This window comes from Bombina bombina, chromosome 3 (genome assembly GCF_027579735.1).
Source record: "Bombina bombina isolate aBomBom1 chromosome 3, aBomBom1.pri, whole genome shotgun sequence".
Lineage (NCBI taxonomy): Eukaryota > Metazoa > Chordata > Amphibia > Anura > Bombinatoridae > Bombina > Bombina bombina.
In genome coordinates, this window is record NC_069501.1 from 449,484,441 (window position 1) to 449,501,540 (window position 17,100).

The following is a 17,100-nucleotide window of genomic DNA, read 5'->3' on the forward strand; positions in this document are numbered from 1 at the left end:
TTTACTCTCCAGCAGAAAAGAGATGAAGATTTCTGCAGAGAGGAAAATGATTTTAGCATGTTGTAACTAAAAGCCACTGCTGTTCCCACACAGGACTGAGGAGTACAAGAAAACTTCAGTTTGGGGGAACGGTTTGCAGGTTAGGCTGCAATAAGGTTTGTTCAGTCATTTATTTCTAGACAAGACTGTGATAATGCTAGAAAAGGACTGATAAGATCCCCATGAGGGAAGGGTAAGCTTTATTCAGAGACTAAGTATGGAATTACAAGCTTATATAACAGGGCTGATTTATGCCGGTTGACACTATTTTATGGCAAGTTGACACTTTTTTATGGCAAACGGTTTTTACTAAGAAAAATCGTTTTTTTGAGACTCTTTGAAGGTCCATTGGGGTTTGTTACAGGGGTTGTTACCCACATGGCTAATATTATAACTCTTAGGAGTGTTTTCTTAGGCCTCACAGCACCGGAGTAAGGTGGGAGGGGCCTAATTTCGCGCCTCAGATGCGCAGTTAGTTTGACTTGATCTTCAGGCTGTGTTCACATGGAGGCTCCTGCTACAGTTTGAGGACCCATAAGAAGTTTTTCCCCCATAAATCTAACTCCTAAGGGAAGGTAGGGCCACAGCAGAGCTGTGGCAAGGTGCTAAAGTTGTTTTAACCGGTCTGTTAGCTTACTATTGATCCGGTTTGGGCATTAAGGGGTTAATCGTTTTTCTTGCTAGTTCTGCAATCTTACCAATGCTTTAGGTACATACTGTGAAAATTTCAAAAAGTTTGGTGCATTTTTCACTGTTTTGGAAAATTGTGTGCCCTTTTTATCTCTTAAAGGCACAGTAACGTTTTTTTGCAAAGTGTGTTTTTGCTTGATTAAAGTGATTTCTAAGCCTGTTTGTCTTACTACTAGTCTGTTAAACATGTCTGACACCAAGGAAAATCCTTGTTCAATGTGTTTAAAAGCCATGGTGGAACCCCCTCTCAAAATGTGTCCCACTTGTATTGATATGTCTATACATTTTAAAGACCATATTGTTGCACTTAAAAAGGTGCCCCAAGATGATTCTCAGACAGAAGGTAATGAGGTTAGCCCGTTGACCTCTCCCCAAGTGTCCCAACCAGTTACGCCTGCTCAAGCGACGCCTAGCACCTCTAGCGCGTCTAACTCTTTTTCCTTACAAGACTTGGCGGCAGTTATGGATAATACCCTCTCAGTATTTTTATCTAAGCTGCCCGTGTTACCTGCAAAGCATGATAGCTGTGTTTTAAGAACAGATTATGAGCATTCTGACGCTTTAGTAGCCGTATCCGATATACACTCACAACGCTCTGAAATGGGGGCGAGGGATGTGCTGTCTGAGGGAGAAATTTCCGATTCGGGAAAGTTTGCTCCTCAGACAGACTCTGATACGTTGGCTTTTAAATTTAAACTAGAACACCTCCGCTTATTGCTCAGGGAGGTATTAGTTACTCTGGATGACTGTGACCCTTTGGTGGTTCCAGAGAAATTGTGTAAAATGGACAAGTACCTAGAAGTTCCTGTTTACACTGATGTGTTCCCAGTCCCTAAGAGGATCGCGGATATAGTAACTAGGGAGTGGGATAGACCAGGTATTCCGTTTGTCCCCCCTCCTGTTTTTAAGAAAATGTTCCCCATATCTGACACCACACGGGACTCGTGGCAGACAGTCCCTAAGGTGGAGGGGGCTGTTTCTTCATTTGCTAAACGCACAACCATACCAATTGAGGACAGTTGTGCTTTTAAAGATCCTATGGATAAAAAATTAGAGGGTTTACTTAAGAAAATCTTTGTTCATCAAGGTTTTCTTCTCCAACCTATAGCGTGCATTGTTCCTGTAACTACTGCAGCTGCTTTCTGGTTCGAGGCGCTGGAAGATGCGCTCCAGACGGAGACCTCATATGAGGACATTATGGACAGAATTAAGGCTCTTAAGCTGGCTAATTCTTTTATCACAGATGCCGCTTTCCAACTAGCTAAGTTAGCGGCAAGGAATTCAGGTTTCGCCATTCTGGCGCGCAGGGCGCTATGGCTAAAGTCCTGGTCGGCTGATGTGTCGTCAAAATCCAAACTACTGAACATCCCTTTCAAAGGAAAGACCCTTTTCGGGCCTGAATTGAAAGAGATTATCTCAGAAATCACTGGGGGAAAAGGCCATGCTCACCCTCAGGACAAGTCCTTTAAGACTAAGAACAAACAAAATAATTTCAGGAGCGGTCTCGCTTCATCCTCCCCTGCTGCAAAGCAAGAGGGTAACACTTCACAACCCAGGGCAGCCTGGAAACCTTACCAGGGCTGGAACAAGGGTAAACAGGCCAAGAAGCCTGCAGCTGCCTCCAAGACAGCATGAAGGGGTAGCCCCCGATCCGGGACCGGATCTAGTGGGGGGCAAACTCTCTCTCTTTGCTCAGGCCTGGGCAAGAGACGTACACGATCCTTGGGCCTTAGAGATTGTATGCCAGGGATATCTTCTAGAATTCAAGGACTCCCCTCCAAGGGGAAGGTTCCACATTTCTCGTCTGTCTACAGACCAGACAAAGAAAGAGGCGTTCTTATGCTGCGTAGAAGACCTACATACAATGGGAGTGATCCAACCAGTTCCAATTGTGGAACAAGGGCTGGGTTTTTACTCAAACCTGTTTGTGGTTCCCAAAAAAGAAGGAACTTTCAGACCAATCCTGGATCTCAAAATTCTAAACAAGTTCCTCAGAGTCCCATCATTCAAGATGGAGACCATTCGGACAATATTACCAATGATCCAGGAGGGTCAATTTATGACTACCGTGGATCTAAAGGATGCGTATCTACATATTCCTATCCACAAAGATCATCACCAGTTCCTCAGGTTCGCCTTTCTGGACAAGCATTATCAGTTCGTGGCTCTTCCTTTCGGGTTGGCCACTGCTCCCAGAATTTTCACAAAGGTGCTAGGGTCCCTTCTGGCGGTTCTAAGACCGCAGGGCATAGCAGTGGTGCCTTACCTAGACGACATCTTAATTCAGGCGTCGACTTTCCAAAGAGCCAAGTCTCACACGGAAATTGTATTGGCCTTTCTGAGGTCTCACGGGTGGAAGGTAAAAATCATAAAGAAAAACGTGTGAGGTAGTGGGTGATGATAGTGCGCTTAGTGTGGGGTATTAAACACCTTATCTTAATAGCAGATCCTTCAGGCTATTATGGTGAAAGGTTTAAAAAGTGTGAGAAAGAAAATAAGGGCGCTAGAAAAGCTAAAAATACCACTGTTAGCTTTAAGTGGTATTTTTAGCTTTTCTAGCGCCCTTATTTTCTTTCTCACACTTTTTGAAAATCAAAAAGAGTTCTCTCTCCCCCCTCACAAGAGTTCCATTCCTTGGAACCCTAATAGACTCGGTAGAAATGAAAATATTTCTGACGGAGGTCAGAATGTTAAAACTCTTAACTACTTGCCGAGCTCTTCATTCCATTCCTCGGCCGTCTGTAGCTCAGTGCATGGAGACAATCGGACTAATGGTAGCGGCAATGGACATAGTCCCTTTTGCACGGATACAAATCAGACCACTGCAACTATGCATGCTCAAACAGTGGAACGGGGATTATGCAGATTTTTCTCCTCAAATACAGTTGGACCAGGGGACCAGAGATTCTCTTCTCTGGTGGTTGTCTCAGGATCACCTGTCTCAGGGAATGTGTTTCCGCAGACCAGAGTGGATCATCGTAACGACGATGCCAGTCTGGGGTGCAGTCTGGGACTCCCTGAAAGCTCAGGGCTTATGGTCTCGGGAAGAAGGTCTTCTCCCGATAAACATTCTGGAACTGAGGGCGATATTCAACGCTCTTCAGGCATGGCCTCAGCTAGCTGCGGCCAAATTCATCAGATTTCAGTCGGACAACATCACGACTGTAGCTTACATCAACCATCAAGGGGGAACAAGGAGTCCCCTAGCAATGATGGAAGTAACCAAAATAATCAGGTGGGCGGAGGATCACTCTTGCCACCTCTCAGCAATTCACATCCCAGGAGTAGACAACTGGGAAGCGGATTTTCTAAGTTGTCAGACTTTTCACCCGGGGGAGTGGGAACTCCACCCGGAGGTATTTGCCCAGCTGACTCAGCTATGGGGCACTCCAGAATTGGATCTGATGGCGTCCCGTCAGAATGCCAAACTTCCTCTTTATGGGTCTAGGTCCCGGAATCCCCAGGCGGTGTTGATAGATGCTCTAGCAGCGCCTTGGTCCTTCAATCTGGCCTATGTGTTTCCACCGTTTCCTCTCCTTTCTCGTCTGGTTGCCAGAATCAAGCAGGAGAGGGCGTCGGTGATTCTAATAGCACCTGCGTGGCCACGCAGGACTTGGTATGCAGACCTAGTGGACATGTCATTCGTTCCACCACGGACTCTGCCGATGAGGCAGGACCTTCTACTTCAAGGTCCTTTCAAACATCCAAATCTAATTTCTCTGCATCTGACTGCTTGGAGATTGAACGCCTAACTCTATCTAAGCGTGGTTTCTCTGAGTCGGTTATCGATACCCTGATTCAGGCTAGAAAGCCTGTCACCAGGAAAATCTACCATAAGATTTGGCGAAAATATCTTTGTTGGTGCGAATCCAAGGGTTACTCATGGAGTAAGATTAGGATTCCCAGAATATTGTCCTTTCTCCAAGAAGGATTGGAGAAAGGATTATCAGCTAGTTCCTTAAAAGGACAGATATCTGCTTTGTCTATTCTTTTACACAAACGTCTGGCAGAGGTACCAGACGTTCAAGCGTTTAGTCAGGCTTTAATCAGAATCAAGCTGTGGCTCCGCCATGGAGTCTGAATTTAGTTCTTTCAGTTCTGCAAGGGGTTCCGTTTGAACCTTTACATTCCATAGATATTAAACTTTTATGTTGGAAAGTTTTGTTTTTGGTAGCTATCTCTTCTGCTCGAAGAGTTTCAGAGTTATCTGCCTTATAGTGTGACTCACCTTACTTGGTGTTCCACGCAGATAAGGTAGTTTTGCGTACCAAACCCGGTTTTCTTCCTAAAGTTTTATTTACAAGCAACTAAGGATTTCAGACAAACAACTTCATTGTTTGTCATCTATTCTGGTAAGAGGAGAGGTCAGAAGGCGACTGCTACCTCTCTTTCCTTTTGGCTGAAAAGCATCATCCGTCTGGCCTATGAGACTGCTGGCCAGCAGCCTCCTGAAACAATTACTGCTCATTCTACCAGAGCAGTGGCTTCCACGTGGGCTTTTAAAAATAAGGCTTCTGTTGAACAGATTTGTAAGGCAGCGACTTGGTCTTCGCTGCTTACCTTTTCCAAATTTTACAAATTCGATACTTTTGCTTCTTCGGAGGCTATTTTTGGGAGAAAGGTTTTACAAGCAGTGGTGCCTTCCGTTTAAGGTACCTGTCTTGTTCCCTCCCTTCATCCGTGTCCTAAAGATTTGGTATTGGTATCCCACAAGTAAAGGATGAATCCGTGGACTGGATACACCTTACAAGAGAAAACAGAATTGATGCTTACCTGATAAATTACTTTCTCTTGTGATGTATCCAGTCCACGGCCCGCCCTGGCTCTTAGTCAGGTAGATTTTTGGTCTAAACTACAGTCACCACTGCACCCTATGGTTTCTCCTTTTTCTTCCTAACCTCCGGTCGAATGACTGGGGGGTGGAGCTAGAGGGGGAGCTATATGGACAGCTCTGCTGTGTGCTCTCTTTGCCACTTCCTGTTAGGAAGGAGAATATCCCACAAGTAAAGGATGAATCCGTGGACTGGATACACCACAAGAGAAAGTAATTTATCAGGTAAGCATAAATTCTGTTTTTTCTTTCTTTCTTGATTTAGATAGCATACAAAGCTAAACAACTTTCCAATTTACTTCTATTATCATTTTGTCTTCATTCTCTTGGTATCCTTTGTTGTAGAAGCAGCAATGCACTACCTGGAGCTAGCTAAACACACATCTGTGAGCCAAGGACAAGAGGCATACATGTGCAGTCAACAGCTACCCCCAGTAGTTCACTGCTGCATTACAATTTAAAATTAGAAGCATTTTGTCAGTATATGTCCATTAGCATAAAAATGCTACTAGTTAAAAAAAATAGGTTTTTTTTGTTGCATACGTACAGATGCTCTAAAGGGCCATGCATCAGTGTTTATATGGAAGGGGACAATTAAAGAGGCAGGTCAGTTTTGTGAGTATATCAATTCCAACAGCGAACAGCGGGTATCAACATTCTTCATCATGTTAGCCAGTACATACTATTAAAAGTATCCACTTTATTAAACATGTATATATATAAATAGACTAACAATATCAAATTGGATCATTAGAGAAATGGGTATGTGTCTTCCATTCCTCTATAATGCATAAATGAATTGATCCAAATAGAAATTTAAAAACAAGGCATAGAAATGGGCATGTGTGGTCAGACGGGGCGTGAGGATACCCACAGTAATCAGTATATGGCATGCAATATAAGGTGCAGCAAATTCATTCAATGCATACAGGTCTATGCGCTCAAAGGCGTCCTCCTACCTGCGTACTGCTGGGATTGAACCCAGTCAGCCGATTGCTAGCTTGTAGCCCTATATCTTAATAGCACACCATGCACTTCAAAATAAAGAAATATATCTTGCTGATATCATACTGTTTAAGCACTTGCATACAAACCTCAGTGTTAATGATAACACACAATGTAAAATCGCTTATTGTTGTGTTATAGCATACACTATATTTTATACCCAGACATCCACATTCAAAAGTGTTACTAAGCTCATTCTCAGTGTATAATCTCTTACTGAGATTGTTGGTTCAGACAACCATATAGTTAGTACATTCATTCAAAGTCTACAGATAATATAAGGGTATAAATAATTATCTTTCTATTCTGTGTAGCGTTATCAAATTTTAGGTGGTAGCTAAACACTGACAACAGACTGTATCGTATTATTAAGCTTAGTAGCGGCTGTCCAATGGTACAATTACCGCTTCAAAGTGTCAGTTATTATTGCCAGTTATTATTGCTACAAAGTATTCGATCTTAAACAGCGTTATTAATCATGGATTCAGGGACCTCACGCTTGCATCAGGCCACGCCCACCGACGCGTTTCGTCACTAGTACGTGACTTCGTCAGGGCATAGGGGCTGGCCCAGCCATTCAGTCCGTCTTTTATAACTGGACGTTGCCATAGCAATGGAGTTGTTTGCGGAAGTGTTTGTCCGCAAGAAAATGGCTATTATTACAATCATATCGCAAACCTACTGTTGTTAAACTAGGCATTGCCACATATATTTGAAATGTTGTTGGGAAAATCATATGTATACGAATATCCGTAAACAGTACAGTTATTGTAAATCTTATACAGTTATTGTAAATCTTATACAGGCTGACGATCATTGTACTAGATTTTACACGATAATCTTTAATGTGGGAGGTCATATTGTTTATTTATGCATGGGTATTGCGATTTATATATCGAAGAAGATATATATTTTCTATTTTCTGTACGTATTTTTTCTCTCTACCTGCCAGTGTAGCAAGCATCACCATCGAAAAGAGGATCATTAAAATGATGTCACTAGAGAGCGAGGAACATAATGCTAACTCATGATATTCATCTTATTTTATGTTTTTCTTGCATATAACAAATGCATAATATATTGTAGCGAGCTTTGTCCATCTAACATTAAGGATGGCACTTTTTCCAATCACATCGAAAAGGCGACTTTGAAGTACTAAAGATTTCAAATTTGGGAAAATGCAAGATACCAAAACTAATCAAAATCGACACATTCTCAAAAGAAATAATCAATATATATTATGGCTTTATTGTCAAAAGGAGAGCCTGATATTGTGACCACTTATTCATCAGCCACATATTTTATAAAGTTCAAAGAATTGATTAGTTAATGTTAACCAACATATCTTACAGAAAGCTTTTATATGAGATAGCCTCATTTAGACCTTTTGGTGATGCAGATTGTAGCTCATGTATCCATCTGCATTCTTTTTGCAAAAGCATTTTGTTAACATCCCCTCTCCTACCTTTCAATTTTATTTGCTCAATAGCAAAGAAGTAAACTTGATATTTGTTATCCTTATGTACCGTGTTCATGTGTTTCGCCACTGGTACATTCCGGTCCCATTTTATGTCCCCCATATGTTCCAATACTCGTGTACGTAGTTCCCTTGTTGTTTCACCTACATAAATTAGGGGACATTTGCACATGGCTACATATATCACTCCCTTTGTTCTACAATAGGGTAGCGTTTTCCTGTTTTGGGGTGTTCAAATGTTTTTAGAGGGGACATATTCTTACAAGCTTTGCAATGGCCACATTTATAAAAGCCTCTTGTTTCTTGCAGCCAAGTTCTCTGCTTAGATTGAGTAAAGTGACTGTTCGTTAGGATATCTTTAAGATTCTGAGATCTTCTATTTGTAATTGCAGGTTTTTCTGTGATCACTTCTAACAGATCAGGATCTTCCTTTAGCACATGCCAGTGCTTCTGAAAAATATGTCGAATTTTACTGTTCTTTTCGTCAAAAGTCCCTATCATTCTAATTGGATTCATGGTGATTGGTTCATTGACATCAGTATTTTCCTGTATTAGTTGCGGTCTATCTTATTGTATTTAGTGATTTAACCCCTTAATGACCACAGCACTTTTCCATTTTCTGTCCGTTTGGGACCAAGGCTATTTTTACATTTTTGCAGTGTTTGTGTTTAGCTGTAATTTTCTTCTTACTCATTTACTGTACCCACACATATTATATACCGTTTTTCTCGCCACTAAATGGACTTTCTAAAGATACCATTATTTTCATCATATCTTATAATTTACTATAAAAAAAATTATAAAATATGAGGAAAAATGGAAAAAAACACACTTTTTCTAACTTTGACCCCCAAAATCTGTTACATATCTACAACCACCAAAAAACACCCATGCTAAATAGTTTCTAAATTTTGTCCTGAGTTTAGAAATACCAAATGTTTACATGTTCTTTGCTTTTTTTGCAAGTTATAGGGCCATAAATACAAGTAGCACTTTGCTATTTCCAAACCACTTTTTTCCAAAATTAGCGCTAGTTACATTAGAACACTAATATCTTTCTGGAATCCCTGAATATCCCTTGACATGTATATATTTTTTTTTAGTAGACATCCCAAAGTATTGATCTAGGCCAATTTTGGTATATTTCATACCACCATTTCACCGCCAAATGCGATCAAATACAAAAAATCGTTCACTTTTTCACAAATGTTTTCACAAACTTTCGGTTTCTCACTGAAATTATTTACAAACAACTTGTGCAATTATGGCATAAATGATTGTAAATTCTTCTCTGGGATCCCCTTTGTTCAGAAATAGCAGACATATATGGCTTTGGCGTTGCTTTTTGGTAATTAGAAGGCCGCTAAATGCCTCTGCGCACCACAAGTGTATTATGCCCAGCAGTTAAGGGGTTAATTAGGGAGCTTTTAGGGAGCTTGTAGGGTTAATTTTAGCTTTAGTGTAGTGTAGTAGACAACCCCAAGTATTGATCTAGGCACATTTTGGTATATTTCATGCCACCATTTCACTGCCAAATGCGATCAAATTGAAAAAAAAAAGTTAAATTTTTCACAATTTTAGGTTTCTCACTGAAATAATTTACAAACAGCTTGTGCAATTATGGCACAAATGGTTGTAAATACTTGTCTGGGATCCCCTTTGTTCAGAAATAGCAGACATATATGACTTTGGCGTTGCTTTCTGGTAATTAGAAGGCTGCTAAATCCTGCTGCGCCTCACACGTGTATTATGGCTAGCAGTGAAGGGGTTAATTAGGGAGTTTGTAGGGAGCTTGCAGGGTTAATTTTAGCTTTAGTGTAGAGATCAGCCTCCCACCTGACACATCCCACCCCCTGATCCCTCCCAAACAGCTCCCTTCCCTCCCCCACCCCACAATTGTCCCCGCCATCTTAAGTACTGGCAGAAAGTCTGCCAGTACTAAAATAAAAGGGTTTTTAAAAAAAAAATAAAAAAAATTTTAAGCATATTTACATATGCTACTGTGTAGGATCCCCCTTAGCCCCCAACCTCCCTGATCCCCCCCAAAACCGCTCTCTAACCCTCCCCTCTGCCTCATTGGGGGCCATCTTGGGTACTGGCAGCTGTCTGCCAGTACCCAGTTTGCAAAAAAAAAAGTGCTTTTTTTTTGTTTGTTTGGTTTTTTTCTGTAGTGTAGCTTCCCCCCCCACACAGACAAACCCCCACCACCTTGCTGATCGGTTTTTTTTTTAAACTTTTTAGTCATTTTTTAACATTTGTTAACATTTTTTATTATTGGATTTTCTGTAGCGTAGCGGTTCCCACCCGCTCCCTCCCCGTGCACGCGCGCACCCCCGCCCTCCCGTGCACGCGCGCGCGTCCGTGCGCGCCACCGGCCATCCCCGCCCACGATCCCGCCCCCCCTCCACATCAGCAGGGCCATCGATGGCCGCCACCCGCCTCCCGGTCCGGCTCCCACCAACGCAGTTAGCCACCGATCTCCGGTGCAGAGAGGGCCACAGAGTGGCTCTCTCTGCACCCGATGGCTTAAAAAGGTTATTGCAGGATGCCTCCATATCGAGGCATCACTGCAATAACCGGAAAGCAGCTGGAAGCGAGCGGGATCGCTTCCAGCTGCTTTCCACACCGAGGACGTGCAGGGTACGTCCTCAGGCGTTAACTGCCTTTTTTTTGAGGACGTACCCTGCACGTCCTCGGTCGTTAAGGGGTTAATTCACACTCTAGAATTTGGGGTACTAAAGGTACCTGGAACAAATAGCTATGGCAGGCTATTTGTCCTCAACTATTGATTTTGATCAATGGAAACAAGAAGCCGAAAGACTTTTTACATTGAATATAGGCAATATATGTCCACAGGCTAGTAACATAGAAGCATAGCAAAAATAATGAAAAAACAAGTGAAATCTTTTTGGGAAATTTTTAGTCTTGAAAATTATGTTAAAAACAAACTTCTTCCAAGGGGATTGCGCATACAATTGGCACCCTCTTTTCACATCTCTGATGAGAATTTTGTCTTGCGATGGCAAGAGATTCTAACTCAGTGTTCTCTTGATCTAATGAAACTCACATTAGAATATGAGAAGAGCCAATATGATCAACTAACAAAATTAGTGGAGGAAGCAAAGATACAAACCAATAAGTTTACTTCACACAAGGATTTTGAAGCTCTTGATCAAAAACTGAAATTTCATGTCGATAAATTAAAAGAGGAACTGAGTGAGACAAAAAATAGGAAATTACAGAGGGATTGGTCAGATCATCAAAAGGGGAATATTTACAAAACTAATTATAAACGTAAAAACATGAGACCAACACAAGAGTTTAGGAACAAAAACAACACACCAGAAAGTTATTCCACGGAATCTGAACACTCAGATGAGGAACAAACACCAATAACACTAGCCAATGTTACAATTCCAACAACAGAGCCATCAATTACTAGGATTTTTTTAGAGAAGGATCTCTTTCCGCCAAAAAGAACAGTAAGAACAAAACAACAAAACAGAATGAAACCACCAAACAAACAGAAATGAAAGATAAGGGATTACAAATAATTAATCTTGCAGGAATAGATTTGAGACATGAACACTACACTCTGTTATCCAAGGGCCTATCTGTTATTCCGACCCCCAAATTTGACACTTTTAATTGGGTAAAGGATACACACCTTTTTGCGAGAAAATTGGCATTATATAAATATCACAAAGAAGCAAATAAAGTCTGTTTAACTGATATGGGGGTTGAAGAAGAAGATCAGGAAATAATTAATCTTATGGTAACCTTATTAGAAGAGTATGAGGAGAAAACTGAAACACAAAAGCAGAGTTTAGTAAAACCCAAGAGTAAGTTCATGCCTGCTATCTCGAAATACCCTACTATAGACAAATTTGTTTCCTTGGTAACTACAGAATTAGAAACACTCAATTGCAAAAGTAAAATTAAGAAAAATCTTACTTTTAAAGAGAGAAATGCACTAGCTGAACTAAAGGATAATTCTGAAATAACAATCAAGAGTGCAGACAAGGGTGGGAATCTTGTAATAATGAATAATACACAATATAAAAAGATGTGTTTGGATATTCTAACCAATAGAGATAACTATCAGGTTCTATCACAAGATCCCACTATAAAATTCGGTAAAGAATTCAAATCACTGCTAGACAGAGGTTTTGGCGAAAGAATTATCACTAAGTCAGAATACCAATTCATTGGCAATATGACACCTAGGATTGCTACTTTCTACAGCTTGCCCAAAATTCATAAAAATATAGAGGTACCACCAGGCAGACAGATAGTGTCGGGCAACGGATGTTTGACAGAAAATATCAGTACCTATATAGATAAAAAACTACGTGAATTTTTATACACATTAACATCATATGTGCGAGACACAAAAGATGTGCTCAGATGCTTAGAGAACATTTATGTGCAGGAAAATACCTTATTGGCGAGCATTGATGTAGAAAGTTTATATTCTAATATCTCTCATACACTAGGGAGAAAAGCTGTGGAATATTTTCTAAAAATGAATAACCCTAGAGGTAGTGAAGAGGATGAGTTTGTCATTGATCTCCTTGATTTTGTGCTAAAGCACAATTATTTTCTGTTTGATAACAAAGTGTACAGCAAAGGGGCACAGCAATGGGCACTTGCTGTGTGCCCACTTATGCTAACTTGTTCCTAGGATGGATAGAACATACTCATGTTCTAAATCAAAATGTAAATCCATTTATGAAATACATGGATTTATATATCCGCTATATTGATGATGTTGATACTATGGACAGGCTCAAAAGGTGACTTTTTGGCCTTTATGTGTTGGCTTAATGACAATACTCATGGTATGCATTATACTTCCAGTATTGAAGATGTAAGTATTTCCTTTTTGGATCTGGAGATCAAAAAAGAAAGTGATGGATCCCTAAGCACTAAGCTGTTTAGGAAGGAAACATCCACTAACAGCCTGCTAAATTGGGATAGCCATCATCCAAAAAGCCAAAAGATGGGCATCCCCTTTGGACAGTACCTTAGGGCTAGACGTAATTGCAGTACTTTGGAGGCTTTTGAAACAGAAGCAAAAGAACTTAGACTTAGATTTAAAGCAAAAGGCTGCCCTAGCCGGTGTTTAAAGAGGGCTTACCAGAGAGCGAAGGCATTAGATAGACCGCAACTAATACAGGAAAATACTGATGTCAATGAACCAATCACCATGAATCCAATTAGAATGATAGGGACTTTTGACGAAAAGAACAGTAAAATTCGACATATTTTTCAGAAGCACTGGCATGTGCTAAAGGAAGATCCTGATCTGTTAGAAGTGATCACAGAAAAACCTACAATTACAAATAGAAGATCTCAGAATCTTAAAGATATCCTAACGAACAGTCACTTTACTCAATCTAAGCAGAGAACTTGGCTGCAAGAAACAAGAGGCTTTTATAAATGTGGCCATTGCAAAGCTTGTAAGAATATGTCCCCTCTAAAAACATTTGAACACCCCAAAACAGGAAAACGCTACCCTATTGTAGAACAAAGGGAGTGATATATGTAGCCATGTGCAAATGTCCCCTAATTTATGTAGGTGAAACAACAAGGGAACTACGTACACGAGTATTGGAACATATGGGGGACATAAAATGGGACCGGAATGTACCAGTGGCGAAACACATGAACACGGTACATAAGGATAGCAAATATCAAGTTTACTTCTTTGCTATTGAGCAAATAAAATTGAAAGGTAGGAGAGGGGATGTTAACAAAATGCTTTTGCAAAAAGAATTCAGATGGATACATGAGCTACAATCTGCATCACCAAAAGGTCTAAATGAGGCTATCTCATATAAAAGCTTTCTGTAAGATATGTTGGTTAACATTAACTAATCAATTCTTTGAACTTTATAAAATATGTGGCTGATGAATAAGTGGTCACAATATCAGGCTCTTCTTTTGACAATAAAGCCATAATATATATTGATTATTTCTTTTGAGAATGTGTCGATTTTGATTAGTTTTGGTATCTTGCATTTTCCCAAATTTGAAATCTTTAGTACTTCAAAGTCGCCTTTTCGATGTGATTGGAAAAAGTGCCATCCTTAATGTTAGATGGACAAAGCTCGCTACAATATATTATGCATTTGTTATAAGCAAGAAAAACATCAAATAAGATTAATATCATGAGTTAGCATTATGTTCCTCGCTCTCTAGTGACATCATTTTAATGATCCTCTTATTGATGGTGATGCTTGCTACACTGGCAGGTAGAGAGAAAAAATACGTACAGAAAATAGAAAATATATATCCTCTTCGATATATAAATCGCAATACCCATGCATAAATAAACAATATGACCTCCCACATTAAAGATTATCGTGTAAAATCTAGTACAATGATCATCAGCCTGTATAAGATTTACAATAACTGTATAAGATTTACAATAACTGTACTGTTTACGGATATTCGTATACATATGATTTTCCCAACAACATTTCAAATATATGTGGCAATGCCTAGTTTAACAACAGTAGGTTTGCGATATGATTGTAATAATAGCCATTTTCTTGCGGACAAACACTTCCGCAAACAACTCCATTGCTATGGCAACGTCCAGTTATAAAAGACGGACTGAATGGCTGGGCCAGCCCCTATGCCCTGACGAAGTCACGTACTAGTGACGAAACGCGTCAGTGGGCGTGGCCTGATGCTAGCGTGAGGTCCCTGAATCCATGATTAATAACACTGTTTAAGATCGAATACTTTGTAGCAATAATAACTGGTAATAATAACTGACACTTTGTAGCGGTAATTGTACCATTGGACAGCCGCTACTAAGCTTAATAATACGATACAGTCTGTTGTCAGCATTTAGCTACCACCTAAAATTTGATAACGCTACACACATATTATCTGTAGACTTTGAATGAATGTACTAACTATATGGTTGTCTGAACCAATAATCTCAGTAAGAGATTATACACTGAGAATGAGCTTAGTAACATTTTTGAATGTGGATGTCTGGGTATAAAATATAGTGTATGCTATAACACAACAATAAGCGATTTTACATTGTGTGTTATCATTAACACTGAGGTTTGTATGCCAGTGCTTAAACAGTATGATATCAGCAAGATATATTTCTTTATTTTGAAGTGCATGGTGTGCTATTAAGATATAGGGCTACAAGCTAGCAATCGGCTGACTGGGTTCAATCCCAGCAGTACGCAGGTAGGAGGACGCCTTTGAGCGCATAGACCTGTATGCATTGAATGAATTTGCTGCACCTTATATTGCATGCCATTTACTGATTACTGTGGGTATCCTCACGCCCCGTCTGACCACACATGCCCATTTCTATGCCTTGTTTTTAAATTTCTATTTGGATCAATTCATTTATGCATTATAGAGGAATGGAAGACACATACCCATTTCTCTAATGATCCAATTTGATATTGTTCGTCTATTTATATATATATACATGTTTAATAAAGTGTTTACTCTTTTTTACTCTACAATATTAACATAGTGTTCAATTCAACACTAGGCTTTAATGCCTCAAATCCTGTATCCCTCCTAATATATCCTTATTAAAAGTATCCCTAAGAGAGAGCTCATAGTGGCGTATGAACAACAAGCTGAAAACCTTATAACTAGGTTGTTAGAGCTTAGAGTTTGGAGAAATTGCAGAAGGCCAAATCTGTGGTAGAAGTTGTTACAGATTATTTGAAGTATGTCCAAAGAAAAGGATAAGCAAGTATATTTTGTCACAGAATATTTCAATATAATTTGTAACATCATAAAGGAGTCATTACTTATAATGGAAATTGATCATTGTTTATTAAAGGTTTTGTCAAAAGGATGTATAAAAAATGTCCAAAACATTAAGGGATTCTTCGTGCTATCAAAGCTAAGGTCACAGAATAGGCTAAATAAGCCTGGCTGTGTGGGATCAAAAAGTTGTGGCTATGTTTGTTTGGATAAATAATTTAAATCTATGGTGACACAGAAAGAGTATAAGATTGTTTCTTATATGAATTTTACATCAAGTTATGTTATTTGTTTGATCATCTGTACACTTTGTAAGGTTCATTATGTAGGGTTCACAATAAGACCCCTGAGAGAAAGAATTTTGGATCATCTTAGGAATGTAGTGAACCCGATTCCAATACAGTTATAGCTAGACATTTCTGAGATTCACATCAGGGTAATGTAGTTTTTTTTTTTAAACCTGTCCTCAAGCTTCCCCAACAGGCCAGATTTTCAGTATATCTGAACTGGAGCACAGTTGATTAGTAAATGTGGTTATTAACCTGCTCTCATCCAAGATAATCCTGAAAATCTGGCCTATTAGGGAGGACTGAGGACAGGTTTGAAAACCTCTGGGACAATGCCAATAGTTTTCAATTTCAAGGCATTGAACAAGTGAGAAAACCTTTAAGAGGAGGTAATAATGAGTCTCTTCTAGATAGGAGAGAAGTGTTTTGGATTTTTTAATTGTGTACAAAATATTCAGGGATATTAAAGGAACACTCAATCAAAATTAAACTTTCATTATTCAGATAGAGCATGCAATTTTAAACAACTTTCCAATTTACTTCTATTTACTTAATGTGCACAGTCTTTTTATATTTAAACTTTGAGTCACCTGCTCCTACTGAGCATGTGCAAGAATAAGTGTGTATGCATTTGTGAATGGCTGATGGCTGTCACATGGTACGTGTATGCATTTGTGATTGGCTGATGGCTGTCACATGGTACAGGGGGAGTGGAAAGACACAACTTTTAAAATTGTCAGAAAAAAAATCTACTACTCATTTGAAGTTCAGACTAAGTGCTATTGCATTGTCTTGTTATCTTGCATTTGTTGATTATGCAAATCTACTGTGTTGACTGGTCCTTTAAACAAGGAGTGGGAAGTTTTTCTTTCATGATTCACATAGATCATACAATTTTTATCAACTTTCCAATTTACTTCTGTTATCTAATTTGTTTAGTTCTCTTGGTATTCTTTATTGAAAGTAATACCCAGGTTGGCTCAGGAGCTGTCAGCTGCACATAAATACCT

At 39.6% G+C, this 17,100-nt stretch overlaps 1 protein-coding gene across 1 annotated transcript in view; it reads left to right on the forward strand.

The window, feature by feature from the left end:
• LOC128653415 (complement decay-accelerating factor) overlaps positions 1-17,100 on the forward strand; it is a 229,878-nt gene that overhangs the window by 85,759 nt on the left and 127,019 nt on the right. The gene's annotated exons all lie outside the window — the stretch shown is intronic.